General features: G+C 48.9%; 5 non-coding genes across 5 annotated transcripts; all 5 read left to right on the top strand.

Moving 5' to 3' along the window:
- Window positions 1-4,971: 4,971 nt before the first annotated feature.
- Window positions 4,972-5,043, top strand: TRNAP-AGG (transfer RNA proline (anticodon AGG)). Its single transcript has one exon. It is a non-coding gene; the product is annotated as a tRNA-Pro (tRNA).
- Window positions 5,044-5,254: 211 nt separating this feature from the next.
- TRNAP-AGG (transfer RNA proline (anticodon AGG)) lies at window positions 5,255-5,326 on the top strand. The gene has a single exon. It is a non-coding gene; the product is annotated as a tRNA-Pro (tRNA).
- A 488-nt stretch (window positions 5,327-5,814) lies between these two features.
- On the top strand, window positions 5,815-5,886 carry TRNAP-AGG (transfer RNA proline (anticodon AGG)). Its single transcript has one exon. It is a non-coding gene; the product is annotated as a tRNA-Pro (tRNA).
- A 494-nt stretch (window positions 5,887-6,380) lies between these two features.
- TRNAP-AGG (transfer RNA proline (anticodon AGG)) lies at window positions 6,381-6,452 on the top strand. The gene has a single exon. It is a non-coding gene; the product is annotated as a tRNA-Pro (tRNA).
- Window positions 6,453-6,946: 494 nt separating this feature from the next.
- Window positions 6,947-7,018, top strand: TRNAP-AGG (transfer RNA proline (anticodon AGG)). The gene has a single exon. It is a non-coding gene; the product is annotated as a tRNA-Pro (tRNA).
- The last annotated feature ends 482 nt before the right edge of the window (window positions 7,019-7,500 follow it).

Raw genomic sequence — 7,500 nt, 5'->3', positions numbered from 1 at the left:
CGAGTGCGACCCTTCAGGGTTGAAGATTTCCGGGACGCCCTGGCCAAGACTGGTACGCTTCCAGACGTGGTGGCCTTGGGGGCCTACCAAATAAACCATGTCTGGGCGGTGACCTTGAGCAGCACTGAAGCAACCAAGCGGCTGCTAGCCTTCAAGGAGCTTCTAGTGAAAGGCCGACGGTGTATCATCATTGACCCGGAGGATCAACAGGTGAAGCTACGGCTCCACTGGATGTTGCATGGCGTGGCGGATGAGGATATCAGAACTGCTTTTGGGGCTTTCGGTGAGGTGACCGAAGTTACCCGTGAGCGGTGGCGCGTCCAGGGCGTTCACGAAAAGGGCTCAACAACGAGAGCCGTACTCCTGAAGTTGAAGCCAGGGATGAAGATAGACGACCTACCTCATCAGATAAGAGTTGCAGGGGAGTTGGCCCTTGTTGTGGTGCCTGGGCGGCCAATGCAGTGCCTGCGCTGCCGCGGGACCGGTCATGTGCGCCGGGAATGTAAAATTCCGCGGTGTTCGACATGTAAGCGTTTTGGCCACTCCGAGGAAAATTGCGTACGGACGTATGCAGTGGCCATTGCACCGACAGCGAGGGCGGACATGACGGAGCTCCAAATGGATGTCGCAGAGACAGAAGAGGCCGCAAAGGGGGTCGGAGAAGCTGAAAAGCTAACAGCAACTACAGGCATGTTAGTGCCCCCGGGGGGCGGTGACGAGATAATCAGTAGGCCAGACAAGGAAGTCACGCTACCGAACAACGGACCGTCAGAGGAAGAAAGGGTGAGCGATGCCGAGAGCTCAAAAACTGAACTTCCGGAGTCTGCGGGCCGACAGGAAACCCTTGAAAAGAGCAGCGGCCGAGCGACCAACGTCCAAGGCCCTGCGAAGCGTGCCCACGACGAGAGCACAAGCGAGTTAAGCAAGGCAGAGGCAGCTAGCAACGACGAGCCGCCGATAAAAACGCCAATAGGGAGGAGGGCGACCTTCAAACCAAGACCAAATGTCTCGACGGACAGGAGAGCTGCCGAAAAGCCGCCCCCGTCACAAGGTCTGCCAGTCCAACCTCATGGCTCTGGCGTCAACGAAAGCGTCTAGCGCCATGCTAGACGTGAAGGGTAAGCACCATTCTCTTGGCCTCTTTTCACTCTAAGAAAATGGCTTATGTACTGTCACTAAAGGTTGCGACCCTTAACGTGAGAGGTCTAGCAGCAAAAAGGAAGCAGAGCCAGGTCCTGCGCCTTTTAAATGAAAATGACATCGATATACTTGGAGTTCAAGAGACAAAAGTCGAGGGTGAACAAGAGACCGAGAGCATGGTGCAACGTTTCACGTCGCGGTTTTACGCAGTTGTCAGCCATGCAGTCGGTACATCTGCTGGATGCGTCCTGTTTGTGAAGAAGTTGCCGGGTCTTGTAGTGCAGTCGCATGCTTCTTTTCCGTCGGGTCGGGGCGTGGTCCTCGATTTTAGTTTTTGCTCGGCTGAGTGGCGTGCTGTTTGTATATATGCACCTACGGTAGTTGATGAGAGGGCTGCTTTGTTTGATTTTGTTGAAGATTATTTAAACACGGATAAGGAACTTGTCTTTCTGGGAGATTTCAATTGTGTACTGAGCTCCGGTGACAAAACTAGCCATCGTACATTTAGGGATCGTAGCACAGAGGTACTTTCGCGCTTGATTGATGAGTTTGCACTGGAAGACGTTGCAGAGTGTCTCACGAGCGAGCGACGGGTTCAGTATACGCATTTTCAGGGTGCTAGCCACGCCCGCCTTGACAGAATTTATGTGGCCGCAGAACTGGCTCCAAAATGTCAGGATTATTATGTTTTGGCGGTAACGTACTCAGATCACTGCATGGTTCAGTGTACAATTGGAACAAGAAAGAGAGGTAGCGGTTTTAGTTGGGAATTGTGGAAGTTAAATAATAAACTGCTGAATGACGAGCAATTCACCAGACTAGTAGAAGAAGAAATTGTTAGGATTTCTCAGGAGGACAGCCACGAACTGGGTCAAGAATGGGAACTGTGTAAGCAACAAATAAAAATCAAAGCTATAGAAAAGGCCAGCTGCATAAGGTTTCAAGAAAAACAAAATGAAATGCATTTAAGATCTTTGCTAGATAAATTGTTAGGCCTGGAGTGTAACACGCCAGGGTTATACATGGACGATATTAGAAAAATAAAACAAAGACTTCAACTGAATGACGAAGACCGTTATCGCGGAGCACTGGTGCGTGCGAGAGCGGAAAAACTTGCCATGGATGAGACGCCGACAAAAAGATCGTTGGGAATAGAAAAAGCAAATGCAAGGCGAAATCACGTGGCAGAGGTAGATTGGGCAGGACGCACAGAGACCGATAACGAAGGAATCGCGAAAGCTTTCCGGGAGTATTATGAAGAGCTATTTTCGTCCCGAGAGGTTAATTTGGACCGTTTCAAAGAATCCTTTCTTGACGCGATGACAAAAATTGATGACGAACAAAAAGAAAGACTGGAGCGGCCAATAAGCGAAAAAGAAGTGCAGCAGGCAATAGAAAATTTAAACCCAGGGAAATCACCCGGGCCTGATGGCCTGAGTGCGGCTTTTTATAAAGCGTTCAAGGAACAGCTATCTCCTTTGTTGTGTGCCTTATTTAATGAAGCGTATGAACTGAAGGCACTGCCTGCGTCTTTCGGATCGTCGCACACAGTACTTATTCCGAAAACTGACCAACCAGATAAGCTTAGGCAGTTGTCGTCTTACAGGCCCATTGCTCTGACAAACGTTGATTACAAGATTTATATGAAGGTGCTTGCTGGCAGACTACAAACGGTTATATGCGAACTAGTGGGCCCTCACCAAACGTGCGGTATCAAAGGGCGATCCATCTTTCAGAACATTCACAAAGCGAGAAGTGTGCTCGAATGTTGCGATGCAACTCATGCGTGTGTTGCTTTACTGCAGTTGGACTTGGAGAAAGCTTTTGATTGTGTGGCGCATACTATTCTGTTCAGTATATTAGACCATGTTAATGTCGGCGCTGTTATTCGAGAGGGAGTGGCCTTGGCGTACCGTAACTGCACTACGAGATTAATTGTCAATAAGTCACTGGGGGCCCCCATCAACGTACGACGTTCGGTGCGCCAAGGTTGCCCCCTCAGCCCTCTTTTGTTCGGCATTTATATTGAAACATTGTGTTTAAGCATCCTACAAAACAATGACATTGATGGTTTTCGACTGCAGGAGTCAGAAGTCAAATTGCTGGCTTACGCAGACGACGTTGCGGTTTTTTGTGTGGATAAGGAGAGTATAAAGAGGACAGTGGATGTGGTAAAACATTTTAGCAAAGTCACAGGGAGTAAAGTTAACTGGGGTAAGTGCCTGGGATTTTGGCACGGAGAATGGCAGCTGACCCCCGACACTTACGCTAATGTGTCGTGGGTTACAACGCCTGCAAAGTACTTGGGTGTGCCCTTGGAATTTTACAAGGAAAGCGAGCCATACTGGCTAGAGCAGGTCAGAGAAACCCGTGAAAAAGCGGAGAAATGGAAAAGCGCTCAATTATCAATATTTGCAAGAGCCGCAGTTTGCAACCTTTTTTTAATTAGTAAGTTATGGTATGTAATGCAAGTGTTGCATTGCTCCCGTGTAAATGTGCAAAAATTGCATCGAGTTTTTGCGGTGTTTGTTTGGGCCTCGAGTTGGGAGAGGTGCAGTCGGACAAATTTGTTCCGGCAGGTGAAGCATGGGGGGCTTGGTCTGGGTCATTTGTTTGTGCGACAGATCGTAAACCGGTTTATGTTTTTTAGGGATGCCAGTGATCCATTCCTGCGCACAGTGTGTCAACAAAGACTTGGTCGAGCGTTGCCTGATTTCGTAGTTTATACTCAATGTATGCCGGGCTCTCTTTTTGGATTCTTTAGGGAAATTGTTGTGAGCGTGAAATTCTTAAGCACACGTTTTTCGAAAGAGTATTTAAGTAATGTTAAAAGGAGAACATTATACAAGGATGTTTGTGAAGTGGTGTTCCCGGTGCCCTTGTACCGAGCTTTATACTATGGAGGCACAGGAAGTAATGTATTAAAACGCGTAAAAAAAATGCAAGTTGCTACGGGAGCTAAAACGTTTTTCTTTATGCTACATACCGGTACTTTGAGTGTAAAATCATTTATGGAGGAAAAGGGTATTTTCCTACCGTGGGGGGCCCAATGTCTCATCTGCAAACAGCCAGAGACAATAGATCACGTGTTTTTGCATTGCTGGGAGGGGGTATATTTGTGGGATGTTCTGCAAAGGACAATAAAAAAACAGTTGCCACTTGATTCCCATGGCATTAGGTATTTGCCATTGGAAAACCACGATGATATGCCGTTAGACCAGGTTATGTTAATGTGCCTCCACAGTATATGGCGCGCACGAATGGCTGGTTATCACTGCGATCCAGATGCACGGCCAGCCCGCATGTATTTCCGTGAAAGTGTGCAGCGATGGCTCGACGTGCTTAAATTGCAACCATGTGCTCCTGAGTGGCTGTCAAAGCTGGAACCTTTGACGGTGCTCAAGGAATTTTAACATGACAATGCCTGCCCCTCAGTGGGGGTTAGGCAACGCGAACTAGTTTTGTGTACATATATTATTCCTTTGTTCCTGTTGTTTTGTTTTCCAGTGCGTTGTATTTGTGTCAAAGTCAGACAATAAAGAAAAAAAAGCTCGTTGGTCTAGGGGTATGATTCTCGTTTAGGGTGCGAGAGGTCCCGGGTTCAAATCCCGGACGATCGCTTTCTTCTTTTTGCTCGCGCTGGCGGCAGCCACTGCTTTTGATAATCCCACACTCATTTGGTAGCCTGCGTTGTTGTCTGCCTTGCCCCTGCACTCATTCATGCACCACATAATACCGAGCCAAATAGAGCGCCTGTTGATTCTCCATTTATGCTTTGCCCCTCGTAACATGTGATAGAAATTCACTGAGCGACTGTTCACTCCCGAACTGGGCTCGTTGGTCTAGGGGTATGATTCTCGCTTAGGGTGCGAGAGGTCCCGGGTTCAAATCCCGGACGAGCCCTTTCTTCTTTTTCCTTGCGCTGGTGGCAGCTACTGCTTTTGCTAATCCCACACTCATTTGGTAGCCTGCGTTGTTGTGTGCCTTGCCGCTGCACTCATTCATGCACCACATAATACCGAGCCAAATAGAGCGCCTGTTGATTCTCCGTTTATGCTTTGCCCCTCGTAACATGTGATAGAAATTCACTGAGCGACTGTTCACTCCTGAACTGGGCTCGTTGGTCTAGAGGTATGATTCTCGCTTAGGATGCGAGAGGTCCCGGGTTCAAATCCCGGACGAGCCCTTTCTTCTTCCTTGCGCTGGTGGCAGCTACTGCTTTTGCTAATCCCACACTCATTTGGTAGCCAGCGTAGTTGTCTGCCTTGCCGCTGCACCCATTCATGCACCATATAATACTCAGCCAAATAGAGCGCCTGTTGATTCTCCATTTATGCTTTGCCCCTCGTAACATATGATAGAAATTCACTGAGCGACTGTTCACTCCTGAACTGGGCTTGTTGGTCTAGGGGTATGATTCTCGCTTAGGGTGCGAGAGGTCCCGGATTCAAATCCCGGACGAGCCCTTTCTTCTTCCTTGCGCTGGTGGCAGCTACTGCTTTTGCTAATCCCACACTCATTTGGTAGCCAGCGTAGTTGTCTGCCTTGCCGCTGCACTCATTCATGCACCATATAATACTCAGCCAAATAGAGCGCCTGTTGATTCTCCATTTATGCTTTGCCACTCGTAACATGTGATAGAAATTCACTGAGCGACTGTTCACTCCTGAACTGGGCTCGTTGGTCTAGGGGTATGATTCTCGCTTAGGGTGCGAGAGGTCCCGGGTTCAAATCCCGGACGAGCCCTTCCTTCTTCTTCCTTGCGCTGGTGGCAGCTACTGCTTTTGCTGATCCCACACTCATTTGGTAGCCAGCGTAGTTGTCTGCCTTGCCGCTGCACTCATTCATGCACCATATAATGCTCAGCCAAATAGAGCGCCTGTTGATTCTCCATTTATGCTTTGCCCCTCGTAACATGTGATAGAAATTCACTGAGCGACTGTTCACTCCTGAACTGGGCTCGTTGGTCTAGGGGTATGATTCTCGCTTAGGGTGCGAGAAGTCCCGGGTTCAAATCCCGGACGAGCCCTTTCTTCTTCTTCCTTGCACTGGTGGCAGCTACTGCTTTTGCTAATCCCACACTCATTTGGTAGCCTGCGTAGTTGTCTGCCTTGCCGCTGCACTCATTCATGCACCACATAATACCGAGCTAAATAGAGCGCCTGTTGATTCTCCATTTATGCTTTGCCACTCGTAACATGTGATAGAAATTCACTGAGCGACTGTTAACTCCTGAACTGGGCTCGTTGGTCTAGGGGTATGATTATCGCTTAGGGTGCGAGAGGTCCCGGGTTCAAATCCCGGACGAGCCCTTTCTTCTTCTTCCTTGCGCTGGTGGCAGCTACTGCTTTTGCTAATCCCACACTCATTTGCTAGCCAGCGTAGTTGTCTGCCTTGCCGCTGCACTCATTCATGCACCATATAATACTCAGCCAAATAGAGCGCCTGTTAATTCTCCATTTATGTTTTGCCCCTCGTAACATGTGATAGAAATTCACTGAGCGACTGTTCACTCCTGAACTGGGCTCGTTTTTCTAGGGGTATGATTCTCGCTTAGGGTGCGAGAGGTCCCGGGTTCAAATTCCGGACGAGCCCTTTCTTCTTCTTCCTTGCGCTGGTGGCAGCTACTGCTTTTGCTAATCCCACACTCATTTGGTAGCCAGCGTAGTTGTCTGCCTTGCCGCTGCACTCATTCATGCACCATATAATACTCAGCCAAATAGAGCGCCTGTTGATTCTCCATTTACGCTTTGCCCCTCGTAACATGTGATAGAAATTCACTGAGCGACTGTTCACTCCTGAACTGGGCTCGTTGGTCTAGGGGTATGATGCTCGCTTAGGGTGCGAGAGGTCCCGGGTTTAAATCCCGGACGAGCCCTTTCTTCTTCCTTGCGCTGGTGGCAGCTACTGCTTTTGCTAATCCCACACTCATTTGGTAGCCAGCGTAGTTGTCTGCCTTGCCGCTGCACTCATTCATGCACCATATAATACTCAGCCAAATAGAGCGCCTGTTGATTCTGCATTTATGCTTTGCCCCTCGTAACATGTGATAGAAATTCACTGAGCGACTGTTCACTCCTGAACTGGGCTCATTGGTCTAGGGGTATGACTCTCGCTTAGGGTGCGAGAGGTCCCGGGTTCAAATCCCGGACGAGCCCTTTCTTCTTCTTCCTTGCGCTGGTGGCAGCTACTGCTTTTGCTAATCCCACACTCATTTGGTAGCCAGCGTAGTTGTCTGCCTTGCCGCTGCACTCATTCATGCACCATATAATACTCAGCCAAATAGAGCGCCTGTTGATTCTCCATTTATGCTTTGCCCCTCGTGACATGTGATAGAAATTCACTGAGCGACTGTTCACT

This window comes from Amblyomma maculatum, chromosome 4 (assembly GCF_055883805.1).
Source record: "Amblyomma maculatum isolate TAMU_Amacu chromosome 4, ASM5588380v1, whole genome shotgun sequence".
Taxonomy (NCBI): Eukaryota; Metazoa; Arthropoda; class Arachnida; order Ixodida; family Ixodidae; genus Amblyomma; species Amblyomma maculatum.
The sequence above is the reverse complement of the archived record's forward strand: the minus strand, read 5'-3'. Positions and strand labels throughout refer to the sequence as shown.